General features: G+C 40.5%; 1 protein-coding gene across 1 annotated transcript in view; it reads left to right on the forward strand.

The window, feature by feature from the left end:
* Smim14 (small integral membrane protein 14) overlaps nt 1–19008 on the forward strand; it is a 98433-nt gene that overhangs the window by 15164 nt on the left and 64261 nt on the right. Inside the window, exon 2 of the mRNA XM_021658710.2 lies at nt 12862–12963. The gene's annotated coding sequence lies outside the window, so the exon portion shown is untranslated. The remainder of the gene's footprint in view (nt 1–12861; nt 12964–19008) is intronic.

Below are 19008 nucleotides of genomic sequence, written 5' to 3' on the forward strand. Positions count from 1 at the left end.
CTTTGAGATAGAGCCTTGGTAAATTGTCATTTTAATTTGTTCCTCTGTTGTAGTGATAAAGCCCTGACCAAAGGGGGCTGAAGAGATGGTACAGTGGTGAAGTGCCCTGGCTGTTATAGAGGACCAAGGTTCAGTTCTTAGCACCCACATGGCTGTCAGAACTCCAGTTCCAGAGGTTCTGATGTCCTCTTCTGGCCACCATGGGCATTGCACACACATGGTGCATTCACATACATGTAGGAGAAACACCCACATGTGTAAATTTTTTTTTAATCTTCAAAATAAATACTGCTTTTTAAACTGATTAAAACCAGTTTTGGAGAGGAAAAGTTTTATTTCATATTACTTAAAGATTACTTCATGTTGCTTAAAGTCCGTTATGAAGGGAAGTTGGATCAGGAACCCAAGGCAGGAACTGAAACAGAATCATGGAGAAGCCCTGCTCATGGTGGGCTGGGCCCTCCCACATCTAGAAAGTGCCCCACAGACTTGACTATAAACAATTCCTGAATCTTGGTTCCCTCTTCCCAGATGACCCTAGCCTGCAGGAAGTTGACAAACCAAACAAAAAAAAAAACCAGTACAGTTGTTCAGTCTGGCATGGAACTCACTTCGTAACCCAGGTTGGCGTTGAGCTTGTCATCTTCCTGCCTCAGCCACCTAAATTGTTGGCATTACAGGACTGTATCACAATCCTGGCTACCCACTTAGTTTTCTAAATATTACTACCTACTGTTTGTTTTACTCGCAGATGGCGAAAGTAGAAGTGAATTTAGAGAAGTTTTAGGGCAAATATTGGCCTTTAAACATAAGATTGGTTTCTTTTTCAATTTAGTTTATATTATCACTGAGTGTTATATTAGTTTATATTATCTATCTTTTCTAGTTCATAAAGTCTATATTATATTAGCTTATATTATATTATCACTGTGTCTGAATATGCCTGTGTGTGCTACAGTTCAGATGTGGAGGTCAGGGGGAACTTTCAGGAGTTTGTTCTCTACTTCCACATTGTTAAGGGAGGAAGTATCTCCCCTGTTTCTGCCTTTTTGCTTACTTTAGACTAGCTATCCTTGAGCTTCTAGATGATGCTCCTGTCCCTACTCTCTACTTCATCCTATGCCATCAGAGATCAAACACTTAGGACAACAGATTTGTTCATCCAGTACTTTTGGTTTTTTTGTTTGTTTGTTTGTTCAAAACAGAGTTTCTCTGTGTTACAGAGTCCTGGCTATCCTGGCCTCCTTTTGTAGACCAGGTTGGTCTTGAACTCTCAGAGATCCACCTGCCTCTTCCTCCCAAGTGCTGAGATTAAAGGTGTGCACCATTATGCTCAGCTCCCATGACACAATTTTAAGAAAAGAGTCAGGTGATAAATGGAAATTTTTATTGATTTTTTCAGTATTGTACATATTATTTAATAGGGATTGGCCAGGAAGTATGAAGGGGTCAATTGAAAAACTTAAAAAGAAAATTAAAAGGAAAAAAAAAAAACAACAGGAACCTAAAGCCTATAAACATATAGTGTCTAGACATGGAATCAATAGCTGCCAAACTGGATTCATAGTAAACAGCTTCAGCTGCAAATACCTGCACACCAGAAGAGGGCATCAGATTCCAGTACAGATGATTGTGAGCCATCATGTGGCTTCTAGGAATTTAACTCAGGACCTCTGGAGGAGCAGACCCTGCTCTTACCCGCTGAGCCATCTCTCCAGCTCGCCTTTCCTTTTTAATTTTTTAAAAATTTTATTTCATGTGCACAAGCATTTTGCCTGTGTACCACATGCATGCTTGATGTCCACCGAGGCCAGAGAAGGCATCAGATCCTCTCAATCAGAGTTAGAAACTGATGTGAGCCACCATGTGGGTGTTGGGAATCAAACACAGGTCCTCTGGAAAAGCAGACAGTGCTTTCAGCTACTGAACCCCTGACTCATTTTCTTTTAAGAAGCCTTCATTCAGGCTGGAGAGATGGCTCACAGGTTAAGAGCACTGGCTGTTCTTCCTAAAAGTCCTGAATGCAATTCCCAGCTCACAACCATCTATCATGAGATCTGGTGCCCTCTTCTGGCCTGCTGGCACACATGCAGGCAGAACACTGTTTAAATCCTAAACAAACAAGCAAGGAAACAAACAAACAAAACCTCTGTTACTCTAGCCCTCAGGGGTTTCAACACCCTCATGTGGCCTCTTTAGGCACAAGGTGTGCAAGTGGTGCATCAACAAAACACACTCATAAAACAGTAAAATAAGTACGTTGGTTTTGTTTTGTTGTTTTGTTTTGTTTTGTTTTGTTTTGTTTTGAAACAGGGTCTCACTATATAGCTCTGAGTGTCCTGGAGCTCACTATGTAGACCAGGCTCGACTATCTCGTAGAGATCTGCCTGCCTCTGCCTTCATTTCTCCTTTTTGTTTTTTTTATGTTTGTGTGTGTGTGTGTGTGTGTGTGTGTGTGTGTGTGTATGTGTTTGTTTGTTTTTGAGACAGGGTCTCTCTATGTAGCCTTGGCTGTTCTGGAGTAGATTTATAGATCAGGCTGGCCTTGAACTCACAGAGATCTGCCTGCCTCTGCCTCCTGAGTATTGGGATCACAGGTGTGCACCACTGTGTCCTGCCTAATATTTAATTTAAAATGAAGTTTGTATTCACTGGGTGTGGTGGTTCATGCCTTTAATCCCAGCACTCAGGAGGCAAGCAGATTTCTGTGAATTTGAAGCCAAGCTCATATACATAGGAAATTCCTGGCCATCCAAAGGCTACATAGTGAGATGTCTCAAATAAAAGAAACAATCAGGTTTCTTAGCTTTCCTTCTATTCTCTCTTTTCTGGGGGTGGGAGCATATATTAATATTGTTTAGTGATAAACTTTATAAAAACATTTTTATACAAGTATATCATAATCACTCTCCACCCTCTCCTTTCTCCACTCTCCCTTCTGCTCCTTTTATTCCCATTCATCCCCTAGTCAGCCTTGTTTTTTCTTTCACACACAGACACACACATACACTTCTACTTTCATATTATAGGTATCTTATTTTTTATGGTTTTATGTATCTTTTTTAAATCTAGCATCCACAAATAAGAGATAAACTTCTTTTTTTTTTTAAATATTTTATTTATTTTATTATGTATACCATGTTCTGCCTGCATGTATACCTGAATGCCAGAAGAGGGCACCAGATCACATTATGGATGGTTGTGAGCCACCATGTGGTTGCTGGGAATTGAACTCAGGACCTCTGGAAGAGCAAGCAGTGCTCTTAACCTCTGAGCCATCTCTCCAGCCCCTGAGATAAACTTCTTTTCTGTCTTATTTTGTTTCCTATGAAGATCTCCAGCTGGATCCATTTTCCTGCAAATGACATAGTTTTGTTCTTTTTAATTACAATATGCACCACATTTCCCTTATCCATGTGTTGGTGAACACCGATACTGACCCCAAATCTTGGCTATTGTGACTGGTGCTTCAGCAAACACTGATATGTTGTGGTATGTTAGCGTCCTTCAAATGTGTCCCCAGGAGTGCTACATCTGGGCCATAGTTGTAGACTTTGAGAAACTTCTGTACTGATCTCCAACGTGGCTGAAAGAATTTACAACTCCTCTGCCATCATATAAGAGTTTGTCCCCAGCTGTGTACGGTGACACAAGTCTGTAATTCCAGCACTCAGCATGGCAGAGGCAGCTGGATTGCTGTAAGTTCAAGGCCAGACAAGACTATACAGAGAAACACTGTCCCAAAACAAAACAAACAAAAAAAGTTCATTCCTGCCTGACCTGCATTTGTTATTTCCATAATGATAGCCATCTTGGCTGTTTGAGGTGGAAATTTGATACTGTTTTAATTTGTGTTTCCTTGATGGCTAAGTATGTTGGAATTTTAAAGTACTTATTTTTTTAAGACATGGTTTTGCTATATAATCTTGGTTGTCCTGACACGTGCTTGTAGACTGGCCTGGCCTGTCACTTGCTATGTATGATGAGCTGATCTGGATTTCCAGTGATCCTATTTCTCTACTACATGAGTATGAGCATTTTTCTTATGTTTATTTGTTATTTGTAGTTCATACTTTGATAATTATCTGTTCATAGGATTTACCTATTTAATAAGTAGATAGTCTCATTTCTTGGTAGATTTTCAAGTTTTTACATTTAATCTTAGATATTAATCTTTTTTATATTAATCTTCTTGCAGATTTTTAGCTAGCAGAATTTTTCCACCATTCTGTAGGCTGTTCTTCATTTGATTGTTCCTCTTGCTGTACAGAAACTTTTCTTTTAAGATTTATTTTTTTATGTATATGAGTGCTCTATTTGCTTGTATACCTGAAGAGAGCATCAGATTCCATTATAGATGATTGTAAGCCACTGTGTGGTTGCTGGGAATTGAACTCAGGACCTCTGGGAGAGAAGACAGTGCTCTTAACTGCTGAGCCATCTCTCCAGTCCTAGTACAGAAACTTTTAAAATTTTATTCAACCCCACCAATTTTTTGCATTATTTATTTATTTTTGTTTTGATTTGTTTGGTGGTTTTTAATTTTTGTTTTGTTTTCCTCACTATGTAGCTTCAGCTAAACTAGAATTTGCTATACAAACAAGGCTACCTTTGAACTCAGAGAGAACTGTCTGCCTCTCTCTCTGAGAGTGCTGGGATTAAAGGCATATACCACCATATAAGGCTAAGTATTTATTATTTTAGAATATCTTCAATTTACTCTTTAACAATTTCATATGTATATACAATGTATGGTAATCGTACCCACACCCACCTGTCCCCTCTAATTCCCTCTGACATCTCTCAGCATGCTCCTTTACATCTTCAAGTCCTGTTTTCTTTTTTTTTCTCTCTCTTTTGTAATCTACTGAATTCAATATTCAATTAGTACTGGCTGCTGGGTTGTTGACTGATTTTGGCTTGATCTTCTGCAGGTCTTGTTCAAGTAGCCATATCTGGAGTGAATTCATGAGTGTAACAATCTTATCATTCAGAAGATAAGAGTTTCACAGCGCCCATCCCCATCCTTTGGCTCTTGCATTCTTCCTGGCCCTTTTCTTTGTGATGTTCTTTGAGCCTTGAAAGGGGGTGTTGAGGGACAGAAAGGTGGCTGTGTGGTTAAGAGCATTGACTGTTCTACCAGAAAACCCAGGTTCAATTCCCAGCACCCACATGACAGCTCACAGCTATCTGTAACTCCAAGATCTGACACCTGAAGATTCACACAGACATACATGCAGGCAAAACACCACGATACATAGAAATAACTACATTATTTAAAAAAAAAAAAAAAAGGAATAAAGACAGGGGTGTTGATATACAAGTCCATTTTGGGCTAAGCACTCAATCATCACATGTTCTCAGGACTGCCCAGCTGTGAGTCTCTGCATTGAGTCTTTTCGTGCCAAGGCTGAAAGCACACTAATCTATGGGTATAAACAAATCTTTAGAAGGCTATTTAACAATATATAAGTTCCCCTCTAGGGCCTATGATCTCCTTAGCTAGGTTTCACTTACCTACCTACCAGCAGGTTTACAGTAGTAATAGGCATGAATTTCCTGCTGTGGAACACACCTCACATCCAATCAAAAGCTGGCTAGCTACCTGCCTTCCCCTAACAGTCATGCCACTGTTGCACCAGCAATCCCATCTTATGTAGCATATAGCAGTTACTGCATTATTCAAGGCCCTGTGCTAGTAAAACCATTGATGTCTTTTTTTTTTTTCTCCTAACATCCTGCATAGCACCTTCAGACACTACGAAAACTAAACCACCAGGGAAGAAGCTTTCAGGTCAGTTACAGCTTGGTTTCTCTTTAAGTCCTGCAACCAAAGTGTATGTGTCTATAGCAATAGTGTCCTACCATCTAGTTACGGCAGACAACTGTGTTAACTAGTTTTATGTCAACTTGATACAAGCTAGAGTCATTTAGAAAGTGGGAACTCCAATTCAGAAAATGTGAGCAAGCCTTTGGTGTATATTCTTGATTGATGTGTGTATTCTTGATTGGGAAGAGCCAGCTCATGGGGGTGGTGCCACCTCTGGGCTTGTGGTTCTGGGGCTGTAAGAAAGCTATGGGGAGAGCAAGCCAGGAAGCAGCATTCTTTCCTGGCTTCTGCTTCAGTTACTGCCTTGATTGACTTCCTTCAGTGATAGACTGATGTGGAAGTTTAAGTGAAATGAACCCTTTCCTCCACAAATTGCTTATGGTCATGGTGTTTTAGATAACAAAAGAAACCCTCCAGCAGCAACCAAGAGCAATGGTTCTTCTGGGAGTCTCTGAGGCCTCCCTAACCAGTAACTTATAGGGAGATACTCCATGCTTAGTGCCAAGATTTTCATTTAATAAACTATGTCTTTTGGGGGAAGCATTATCCACCCATTCGGGGTATGTGTATTCAGTCTTTTTTTAAAAATGTGTATTTTTGAGCCAGTGGTGGTGGCACATGCCTTTAATCCCAACAATTAGGAGGCAAGAGTCTGTGACTTAGGGGCCAGCGTGGCCTACTGAGAAAGTTCCAGATCAGCCAAGGCTGTCTCTCTCTGTTCTCTGTGTACAGAGAAACCCTGTCTCAAAAACAAAATGCATATTTTTAAAAATTTTTTAAGATTTATTTTATTTTATTTTATGTGTATTAGTGTGAAGGTGTCAGATTCCTTGGAATTGGTGGTATAGACAGTTGTGAGCTGCCATGTGGGTGCTGGGAATTGAACCCGGGTCCTTTGGAAGAGCAGACAGTACTTTTAACCACTGAGCCATCTCTCCAGCCCCAAAATGCATATTTTTAAGTAGCTTATAAAACTAGCAGTGTGTGTGTATGTGTGTGTGTGTGTGTGTGTGTGTGTGAGAGAGAGAGAGAGAGAGAGAGAGAGAGAGAAAGAGAGATGGCTTATTAGGAAAAGGCACTTGTCAATAACCCAAGTTGAAGCCGTGAGACATACACACATGGTGGATAGAGAGAGACAACCCCTTAACAGCTTGATCTCTGACCTATGCATGGATGCCATGGCACAAATGTGCCCAAATATGTGTATATACATGTGATACACACAATAAATAAATAATTTAAATAAACAGCCCTTCACCACATACAAGTCCCGAGATCTTTTTCTATTGTTGTTGTTTTTGGAGACAGGGTTTCTCTGTGTAGCCCTGGCTGTCCTGGAAGACACTCTGTAGGTCAGGTTGGCTTTGAATGCAGAGATCTACTTGCCTCTGCCTAAGTGTTGGCATTAAAGATGTATGCCACCACAACTGGCAAGTAATGAGTTTTCATAAGGGCTTTTCTAAAGATTTATTTATTTGTTTGTTTGTTTGTTTGTTTATTATACAGTGCTCTGCCTGCATGGGTACCTGCATGCCAGAAGAGGCATTAGATCACATTATAGGTGATTTGTGAGTTACCATGTGGTTGCTGGGAATTGAACTTTGGAGCTCTGGAAGAGCAGTCAGTGCTCTTCACCTCTGAGCCAGCTGTCTCTCCAGCCCCTCATAAGGGCTTTTTATAAACCTTGGATTTGAATAGGTGGTTTGAATAGGAATGGTTCCCATAGACCCATGTGTTTGAATGCTTGGCTCATAGGGGTCGGCACTACTAAGGAGGTGTGGCCTTGTCGGAGTGAATGTATCACTGTAGAGAAAGCTCTGAGGTCTCATTCATAGGCCCAATCTCTGCCCAGTGTGGAAACCAGTACCCTTCTGCTGCCTTCAGATCAAAATGTAGAACCCTCAGCTCTTCCAGCACCATATCTGCCTGCATACTGCCATGCTTCCTGCCATGATGATAACGGACTAAGGTACTGAGTTCAATTCCCAGCAATCACATGGTGGCTCATAACCATCTATAATGAGATCTGGTGCCCTCTTCTGGCATGCAGACACATGTACAGTTAGTATAATGTATAAATAATAAATATATTTTTAAAAAACTTTAAAAAGTTTTTCTTCATAAGAGTTGCGGTGGTCATGGTGTCTCTTCACAGCAACAAAGATCCTAACTAAGACACCATCTATACCCCAGCGCCTCTCCTAGTCAGTGTCCCATCCCTGCTGAAACTTTTAACCTTCAGTATTGTCCCTCCCTGACTTTTTTTTTTTATCTCATGTCCTGTCCCTTACAGTTTCTTTTGTTTTTGTTACTGCTGTTTTGTTTTGTTTTGTTTTGAGACTGAGTATTACTATGTAGGCTGTCTGACCTGGAACTTGCTACAAAGCAGGTAGACCAGGCTGGCCTCAAACTCACAGATACCCATCTGCCTCTTCCTCCTAAGTGCTGGGATTAAACGCATGCACCATCACATCTGGCATACAGGGGTTTGAACCCAGGGCCTTGGGCATGCTAGGCAAGTGCCTTACCACTGAGCTACATCTCCAGCTCCACTTGTATTTTTATATTTATACTTATTTATTACTGTATGTATGTGTGTGCATGCACTGTGTGTGTGTGTGTGTGTGTGTGTGTGTACACTGATCAGAGACCAACTTGTAGGAGTCATTCCTCTCCTGAACTCAGGTCATCAGGCTTGACAACAAGCACCCGTATCTCTTGAAGCACCTTGCCAGTCCACATTCTTAGCTTTTTGAGGTTTTCTTTGGTGAACCATTCTAACTTAATAAAGTCTTTGTTTGCTTGTGAGTTATAATACTGATTTTTTCTTCTTGTTCCCTTGCTTCCTGCACCTCTGTCTAACTCTGTTGAAACAAAGTTTGGGTCAGCAGAGAGTACTCAGAATGAAGAGCTTGCTTTTGCTTCCACTGTGTTTGGAAAACACAGATGAGCTTTTCATTCATGGTTCTGAAAGAAGTGTTTAAATTCCTTTCAAACTGCTTTCTCATTGCACAAAGGGACTGTACACTGTCAGCTCTGACATCTTGTAGCATCTTCTAAACAGACTTCCTCACCTGTTGCTGGTCTGTCTGGTTCTGAGGAGAGACTGCCCTCCTAACTGAAGTCAAGCTCAGGATTGTCTGCTGGTTTGATTTTGTGTAGGTTCTAGGAGGTGTTGGCTTAGCCACTCTCCCCATGGCCTTCCTATTGGTCTCTGTTGTTGTTGTTGTTGTTGTTTTTGAGACAGAGTGTCTCTGTGTAGTCTTGGATATCCTGGAACTCACTCTGTAGACCAAGCTGGCCTCAAACTCACAGAGATCTGCCTGTCTCTGCCTCCATGAGTGCTGGGATTAAAGGCAGCACTCCCAGCTGGCCTTTCTATTCTTAAGTGTCATGATTGCAGCATTCCTAGGCTAGGCCTCCTGAAACATTAGGTGACTATATACCACCATGATCCCCTCAGAATTTCCTTCCTCTGGAGCTATGGGTCTCAACTCTTACGCTGTTCTTGTTACTATGGTTTAGTTGTCTATTTTGAGTCACATATGTTTCAACATTGTTTTTCGGTCTCTGGTTGGTTTTGTTCAGGATTGTTTTGGCTAGATTGTTTGTGCTTCCATATGTATTTTATGGTTTCATTTTCTATTTCTATGAAGAATTAAACTGGAATTTCTAAAATGATAGTTTGGTTGTTTATTGTTTGTTTGTTATTTTCATTTTTTTGGAGACAAGATTTCTTGGTATAGATCTGCCTGTCCTGGGGCTCACTCTGTAGACCAGGCTGGTTTTGAACTCATAGAGATTCACTGCCTCTGCACCCCCCCCAAGTACCTGAGATTAAAGGCGTGCACCACCAACGCCTAGCTGGTCCTCTTTTTTATTTTTATTTTTTTTTTTTATTTTGAGAGAGAAAGACAGAGAGAGAACACATTAAGTTGAGTTGGTAGGATGGTGGGGAGGATCTGGGAGAAGTTGGGAGAGAAAAAAAATGATCAAAATATACTGTATAAAAAATTAATTACAGAAACAACAGGAAGTCCAATTCATGCTGCCTGTATTCCTGTGGTTGTGATCTCATATACTAGAAATTAGCATCATACCTGTGGCCACAGCCTGAAAGAAAAAAGACTATATCTCCCCCAGCAGTTACCAGCTGCCAATGGCTCCTCAGTTGCCGGTGGGACCTTTTCCTCTCCTTCCTATCCAGGCTGGAATTTTATCAGGCTTCATCTTGTGCAGATCTGGTGCAGGTAACCACAGCTGCTATGAATTTATAAATGTGACAGCCACACTATATCTACAGGTCAGCATTCACAGCACTCTTCCACATTCTCTGGCTCTTCCATTTCTTTCTGGCCACTTTCCATTTATATCCTGGGAGTCTGATGAGAGTTAATCAGGTGTCCTATTTAGAGCACTCAGTGGGGACATATTCTTAGCATGTTGACCAGTCAGGAGTCTCTGCACTGACGACTGCCCACCACAGAAAAGAAGCTTCTGGCCAACACTGAGAGCAGCAGCAGCTCATGGAATGAATTGCTAGTACAGCAATACTGACTTGAAAGGTAGAATTGTTAGATCTTCCTACTTCTGGCAGGCTCCCCGTGGTGCTCTGTGGCAGAGGAGGATAGGAGCATTTGTCTCAGCAGCCTCACTGTTTGTGTGTACTGGCACATGGAGTAGGGCAAGGTTGTGAGATAGTTCCTATCCCCAGAACTTTTGCAGTGCACTGAGGACTGTATGTCTGGTACATACGCCACATTGGAATTTTGCTTGAAACAGAGTTTCACTGTATAGCCCTGGTTGGCTTGGAACTCACGGTGTAGATCCTGCTGGCCTAGAACTCACAGAGATCCACCTACCTTTGCCTCCTGAGTGCTGGGATTAAAGGTACCAGCCATCACACCTGGCTGTCTTTATTTTATTCTTGTGTGTACATGTGTGTATGTATGTAGGGGTATGTGTGTGTACAAGCATGGAGAGGCCAGAGGTCAATGTTGGATGTGTTCCCCAATTACTCTGGATAGTGTAGCTAACCAGCATGTCTTAGGATTATGCTGTGCCTATGATCACTGAGATCACATGGGTGATGGGAATGTGAACATAGGTCCTCCGCCTTGCACAGCAATCACAGTACTGACTGGACCAGCATTCCAGCACGCAAGGCAAGGTATTTCTTTAAGCTTTTGTGAATAAAATTGCTTTCTTGACTTTTTTCTCAACATGTGTATATTGAAATATGGGGTCTCTTAAATGTAGGCTGGGGACTGTTTGACTTGTCCCTCTCTTATTTGTATCCCTTTGGGGTTTTTTTTGTTTTGTTTTTGTTTTCTGTCTTACTACTCTAGACATGATTTCAAGCACCGTATTATGTAAGAGTACAGAAAATGAACACTTATTTTATTTCTGATTTTAGCACAAATGCTTTGAGTTTTTTTTTAATTTATTTAATTTTTATTTTATGTGCGTTAGTGTGAAGGTGTCAGATCCCTTGGAAATTGTGTTACAGACAGTTGTGAGCTGCCATGTGGGTGCTGGGAATTGAACCTGGGTCCATTTGGAAGAGCAGATAGTGCTCTTAACCACTGAGCCATCTCTCCAGCCCCTGCTTTGAGTTTTTTTCCCCAATTACTATAATGTTGGCTATAGGTTTGTGAGAAATATACATTTATCAAAGCAAATATATATATATATATATATATATATATATATATATATATACACACACACATTTTTTTCTAATTATATTTTTAAGTTTTATTGTGTGTTTATGTGCATGGACATACTACAGTTAGTAGAAGACTGTAGAGGAATTTTAACTCAGAATATGGCTACTCTGGCAAGAGATCACATAAAGACCTTCTAGGTTTCTCTGATCCAGCTGGAATATAAGCACACCTTTAATCCAGGAGACAGAGGCAAGCAGATCTGACTTCAATACTAGCCTGGTATAGAGCAAATTTTAGGTAAGGAAAAGCTTAGGTCTAGGTGTGGTGCTACACACCTTCAAGCTCAAACAAGGAAGGTAACATTAGTTTGTAGAAGGAAGCACCATGTTTGAAAGTGATGCCCAAATGAGTGGCAAAAAAAGGAAGTGACAAAAAAAAAAGGAAAGTGACAAATCAAAGAAGATTTGACAGAGTAGGATATGCCTGACTCTCATGGGAAGAGAGAGGAAAGGGAAGCCACTTAAGTGGCAATGCAGAGAGAGAGAGGGAGGAAGGGAGGAAGAGAAAGAGAGAGAAAAAAAGATAAAGAGACGGCAGTTTTACCTGGAAAATTTTACAGAGAAATGTTGAATGAGAGAACAAGCTAGACACAGGTGAAGGCAAAACAAGCCAGAGAATGAGGAGGAGCTAGAAGCTTAGAGCAGATTACTGGAGTTAGTTTGAGGCCAGGCAGAGCAATTCAGAGGCTGAGAGAAAAGCCAGATTGTATAAGTCAGCTGTGAGATGAGTTTGAGCCAGAACAGCTGAGTTGAGCCAGCCATCCCAGAGCAAAGTAAGAACAAGGAAGTCACCGGTGAGCTTATTCAGCAGTAAATCTCAGAGGTTGAAAACATTCTAAGCCAAGGTTAGATTGTATGGAGGCTAGAAGCTTCCAGGAGTAAGCCTAGGTTAGCAAACAGAGGCAATAATCCTCTAAGACAACAGTTGAAACAGACGAATAAAAGTCCTTTTTTCGAGGGACGATGGACAGTAGTTGGTTCTCTCCTTCCACTAGATGGGCTCTCAGAATGGAACTCAGATCTCAGGCTTGGCAGCAGGCAACTTTACTGCTGAACCATCTGGCTAGCTCCTGTCTCATTATTTTTTTTGTGCTGCTGAGGATCAAGGGTCTTGTGCATGCTCTCTACCACTAAGCTCCATCTGTAGTCAAGAGCACTCAACTGAAATACACTATCCAGCTCATGCCTCCTGCCCTGTTTTCATCCTAAAGACTCACGAGCTATGTATCTAATTATCTTTTCCAGAATTTTGCCAAGGAAAAATGTGGCCACGGGTTCATTTTTTGTTTGTTTTTCTTTGCAGAAAATGAGGACATTTGTTCCTTTTCAGGACATTTGTCCCCTGCCTCCACTGTTCTTAACAAAGACACTACTGCATTTGAAGATCTTTGAGCAAAACAGACAGGTAAAATTTTGTCACTCTTCCTTACCTTACCTGGAACTTAATTTCCCTTCTTACCATGAAGGCCTTACCCTTCCAATGTGAGGAAGATTATTTGTGATGGAAGATGGAAGCCAAGTAGGAGCTGATTAATTTTGCTTTCTTCTGTCATCTGTCATCATAGCACCTTCTGTTCCTTGTTGGTCTTGCTTGGAACATCAATTTCTCTGACATTTACATAAACTGCTAGAAAATACTATTATTATAAGCTTGTATTTCTGGATGAGCCTACTTAAATGTATTACAGCCAATTTAATAAAGACCTTGCTTTGAAAATATTTCAGCCTCTCCCTGTGTTTAAAATAATAATTATAACTCACAAAATATTCTTTTTTTATAAAGTTTTACATGTGCAATATTTATTGTGAGATACAGAGTTTCAGACAGGAATATGCCTACCTTATTATTAAAATGGAAATCTTTAAAAATGGCAGGAACAAAAAGAATTCCATCTCTCAAAGTACAAAATGATAATAATTCAGGAAAAAGCAAGATACTGTTTGAATAGAGGAAATTTAGCTTATAACATTTTTCTTCTCATTTCTTTCTGGGGAGATAAGCTAGCCTTACATTTTACCACTCTCTGGATTTATAGAAATTGAATTATTAGCAAGAAATCACAGCACTTAAATATTTATGCTATTTCAAATCTCATGAGGCAGTTTGCAGTAATCTCTTTCTATGAGCATCCTCAAATTCAGCCACTGCACAATTTATGCATGACATTTTTGGTGTTTAATTTCTTCTCTACCCTCCCTAAATTCTCTTCCTGTGGGTGGCTTGCTCTTCGGCTGTAACTTCAAGTCAGTATCTGCCTTGAAGGCACTAAAGTCTAGTTGCCAGAGAGTTATGTCATTAAACAAGAAAGTGTGAAAAACAAACAAACAACAAAACAAAACAAAACAAAACAAAAAACATGGGCTGGGGAGATGGCTCAGAGCTTAATAGAGCTGGCTTCTCTTCCAGTGGTCCTGAATTTGAAAGGGTTAAACTAACTTTGTAACCTGTATGTCTTCTAAAGCCTGTAGTTTTAGGTTCAGGTTAAGCTAAAGCCTCTTAGTACCTTTCCAGAGAATGAAAAAATGTGACCCTATCCATGAGGACAGATTAAAAAAAAAAGGCAAGCAAGCAATGACCTTCACTCAGCAAAAAGAAAAACTCCTGTCTTTGAGATAGTGTTTTTTAGCAACAAACCCAGACTTCTTCTGAGTAGCTTTTGACCTGCAGCCAAAAATCCGAAGCCCCTAATCTTCAAGGATGAGCTAACCACCCCCACCTTAAATTGCAGCTGCATCCACACTTGGCAGGACTGGCCAAGCTTGAGCACCTAAGACTAACCAATTATCTTACTTTATAGCTTCCTTATCCAATCCTAAATTGCCAAAACTGCAACTTTAAATTTCCCACAATTTTTCTTTTAAAAACCTAAAGGCCTTTGTCTCCTGGGGCCACTCTTTGCTCACCGGCAGGGGTGACCCCATTTCACAATGGTTAATAAACCTCTTGCTTTTGCAACGAGTTGTGGTCTGGAGGAGTTTCTGGGAAGGGCGAGACCTTGAACTCCCGAGCTGTGAGACCCCAGGTCTTACAAATTCAACTCCCAGCAATCACGTGGTGGCTCATAAAAATCAATAATGAGATCTGGTGCCCCCTTCCAGCATGCAGGTGTACATGCAGACAAGAACACTGTATACATAATAAATAAATAAGTAAATAAACAAGTCTTGAAAAAAAAATCCAGTGCACTGTGAGAAGCAGGAACTTCTGGGAAGGTTTGTTCTCGTCAGGTTCTGGAAACTGTAGGAATGAAGGGAATGTGTGATCACAACACTTGACTTTTTGGACACTGGGTCTCATGTGGCCCAGGAACTCACTGGGTAGCCAATGATGGCCTTGAACTTTTGATCCTTCTGCCTTTACCTCCTGAGTGACCCAGGAGTGGTAAGGAAAACTGAAAAGCTGGATAGGTAAAAAACAAGTAGATGGAAAAGATGTTTCAAGCCAGGTGGTGGTGGCGCACACCTTTAATCCCTGCGCTTTAGAGGCAGAGGCAGTTGAATCTCTGTGAGTTCAGAGCCAGCCTGGTCTACAGAGTGACACTAGAACAGTCAGGACTGTTACATAGAGAAACCCTATCTGAAAACAAACAAACAAACAAAAATGAAAGAAAGACAAGAAAAAGATATTTGAGACATGCAAAAGGTTTTGTTGTATGCAGGATAGGTAAATGTATGGTTTTCTATGCCCATCCTAGCTTTGAATAGTGATGGAGATTTTTATATTTATTAAAAGCTTTAGGCACTATAGTTGGGCAGATACTAAGCTATTTTAACCTGGCAATTTGGCCTGGCCTACTTCCCAGCCAAGTTTCTGATTACCTGCCATCTTAGTCTCACCCTGGCACCTCCTCCTTCATCCTGGCTATTTTCCAAAGGACCCAAGTTCAATTCCCAGCACCCACATGGCAGCTCTAAACTGATTATCACTCCAGTCCCAGGGTATCCAAGAGCCTCACATACACATGCATGTAAACAAAACACCAATGCACATGAAATAAAAATTAAAAAATTAAAAAGAAAAAAGTCTTTTAACATCTATATTCATGGTGTGGCATGCACTCTATACACAGAAGAATGCACACACATCATCATCATCACAAATAAATACATATTTTTAAAAAATGTGACAGGTGTGAGGGTTTTTTTCAGTAGCACTAATCTCTATATAATTGCAGTTGCTTTCTTAGTCCCTCATGACTGCATCTTTTATTTTGTTTGCTTTAAGGCAGGGTTTCTCTATGTAGCCCTGGCTGTCCTGGAACTCACTCTGTAGACCAGGTTGGTCTTGAACTCAGGGATTCACCTGCCTCTGCCTCCAGAATGGTTAGATTAAAGGTGTGTGCCATCAACTCCCAGTGATATGTATACTCTTTTTCACTTAAACCTCCCTGAACCCTTAGTGTGTATTGAGTTTTTGTTTTTCTTCAGTGCTCGAAGGGGAGGCTAAGAACTGGTGGTGACTGCATTTCCTGTTCAAACCTTGTACTGGGTACAAGACTGAATGTTTTATTTTAGGTTTTTTTATTTTTATTTTTTAAATGTTTATTTATTATGTATACAGTATTCTGCCTGCATGCCAGAAGAGGGCACTAGATCTCATTATAGATGGATGTGAGCCACCATGTGGTTGCTGAGAATTGAACTCAAGCCCTATGGAAGAGCAGCCAGTGCTCTTAACCTCTGAGCCATCTCTGTAGCCCTTTCTTTCTTTCTTTCTTTCTTTCTTTCTTTCTTTCTTTCTTGTTTATTTATTTATTTATTATTTATTTATTTTTATGAGTATCTAGATCTGTGTTTCTCTCTGCCTTCTAAGACTCTGGCTAGTTGGAAGTGTCTAGTTTTGTTCATCTCTCATTTCTAGTGCAGGGACTGAGACTCTGCCACATCTATGCTCTGCATCCACACCTCTTTTGGGTGTTAAAAGTTGATTGATGCAAAAAAAAAAAAAAAAAGAAAAAGAAAACACCTTCCTGAAAAAAATCATCACAGACACACCCAGATATGTCTAGATTTAAAATCAAGTCAAGTGGACAATGAAAATTAACCGTCACAAATTGCTAGCAGGCACTTACCACAAAACAGAGGGTTTTGCAACTTTTTACCTCTGAAAGAAGAATAAAGTCATACATATAAAAGTGGTGCAAATACAAAATGTTATAATTGTCACACAAGAAGACACTATGTCTTTATACAGGCAGAAAGTGAATAGAACACAAATTTCTTGTACCTGAAACTTCTCTTCTAGTCCAATTTCTATTCAAGACTGAGAACAAAAATACAGTATAACATATTTTAAAATGTGCATTTCCACAATGTACGTAACAATATAAAGAAAATAGGAAAGGAGAAGTGCTGAGATAATACTGAAAACAAAGTAAATCCAATAAAACAGGGACAGAAACAACAACAACAACAACAACAAAAAGCTGCAAAAGGTGATAAAGAGAAGGGGGTAAAGGGAAAGAAACAAGTCGAAGCAAACTTAGGTTACACAGTATATGGGAATTGTTTCCTTGCCACAGCCTTTGGCTGTACTGACAGACACTCCTTTATAATTACTGTGTTCCTCTACCTACAAATGCCTCCTTTTCCAATCTATTTCTCTAAGTTCTACTTTAAAGGGAGACGACTAGAAATGCATCAGGATCCATGAGGAAGGAAGACAAGAGTGAGAGGTTGGAGTTACTGTGGATATGCAAAGTTGTTTTGGTTGAATATGTTGGTAAGAAGGAACAAACAGACAAAGACCACATTCTCTCCTTCAGTGATCGTCTCTAAATGCTGACTTGGATGAGACTTAGGGAGTGAAGGGGTGCTGAATAATGCTAACTCAACTGGCATGAGTTATTTGATTTGATGCTTTTTCATTTTATTTTTACTTATGTGATTGTTTAGACAGAGTATCATGTAAATCAGGATGGCTTTGAAGTCCCATGGTGGAGGAGAATGGCAAACATCCGACCCTCCTGTGTTCACCTTCCCAGATCTGGGATTACAGGACTGTGCCACTATGTCTAGTGCTTGATGAGCGTTCTGTTATTATATTTAGTGTAAGTGTGCACATGCCAGTACATTCCAACACATGTGAAAGTCAGAGGTAGTTTTAGGAGTTGGTTGTCTCCCTCTATCAGGGGGATCCCAGGAATCTAACTCAGGTCCCCCCGGCTTGTCAGAAAGCACTTTTATACACTGAGTGATACCTTTTTGTTGTTATTTGAGACAGAGTTTTTCTGTGTAGCCTTGGCTGTCCTGGGCTTTGTAGACCAGTCTGGCATCAAACTCATGGTGGTCCTCCAGTCTGTGCCTCCCTGAGTGCTGGATGGTTTGATTTTTTTTTTTTTAATGGGTATGGGTGTGTGTCCATGTGACTGCAGGTGGATATAAATTTGCAGGTGTCCACAGTGGCCAGAGGTGGAACTCGGGTTGTCTGAAAGAACAGAAAATACTCCAAATTTCTGAGCCACCTCTCCAGTCCACTCGATGCATATTTTAAAAAGACATTGTGGGTGCAGTGGTTCCAGCATTCTAGGAGGCAGAGGCAGGTGGATCTCTGTGAGTTTGAGGCCGGCCTGGTCTACAAAACAAGATCCAGGACAGCCAGAGTAGTTAAACAGATATACCCAGTCTCAAAAAGAAACAAACAAAAAGACATAAATGTGTACCCCCATACTAATGTACACATAATAAATGTTTTTTAAAAAGGTGTAATAATTTGATAGGACTTGAGTTTCACTACATCTCTCTCTCTTTACTTCTCTCTCTACCTCGCTCTCCTACCCCTACCCCTTCAATTCTTGAAAATCAAGGAAACTAGGGGGCGCCAGAGAGCTAGCTGTTTAGAATTTGATTTAGGTTCCAAGAAACATCCTGAGGTTGACATTTGTAACTTTGTTAGTCAACTTAGGAAGGAAACAGGATTTGAAAGACCCTGACTTGTTCAAAGCAAATACCATATGTCTTGTTTATGGCTGTGTCTCAGAATATGGGGACAGTCATAGTTGGGGTCTCAGGAAATAGGAAATGTGAACTGTGTTGCAAAGACAAATCAAAATATTCCATCTAGAAAATGAGTTGAGTGTCATCCTGGAGGTCAAAACACCTGGGTCAGAACAGTTTCTGACTGTCCTCTAATCAGTCCCCTGTCAAACTGAGTTTCAGATAATCAAGACCTACTTCCTTTTAAAGGATTTAAAAATGTGTGTTTGTATACAGTTGGGGAAGGGAGGTTCATGCCTTTGCCACAGCCCATGTCCTGCTCAGCAAGTTCTACTGGTCTTTGTGCAATGAGTGATATATAAAAAAATGTCCAATAAGTGCTAACTGAACGAGTGGGCAAGAGAACATTATTCTGGAGTTAAGCATTCAGGCCATCAGCCTCCTTCTCTCTCTCTCTCTCTCTCTCTCTCTCTCTCTCTCTCTCGTCCTCACTTTTTATTTTCAGGTAGATACA

Source organism: Meriones unguiculatus, chromosome 12 (assembly GCF_030254825.1).
Source record: "Meriones unguiculatus strain TT.TT164.6M chromosome 12, Bangor_MerUng_6.1, whole genome shotgun sequence".
Classification (NCBI taxonomy): domain Eukaryota; kingdom Metazoa; phylum Chordata; class Mammalia; order Rodentia; family Muridae; genus Meriones; species Meriones unguiculatus.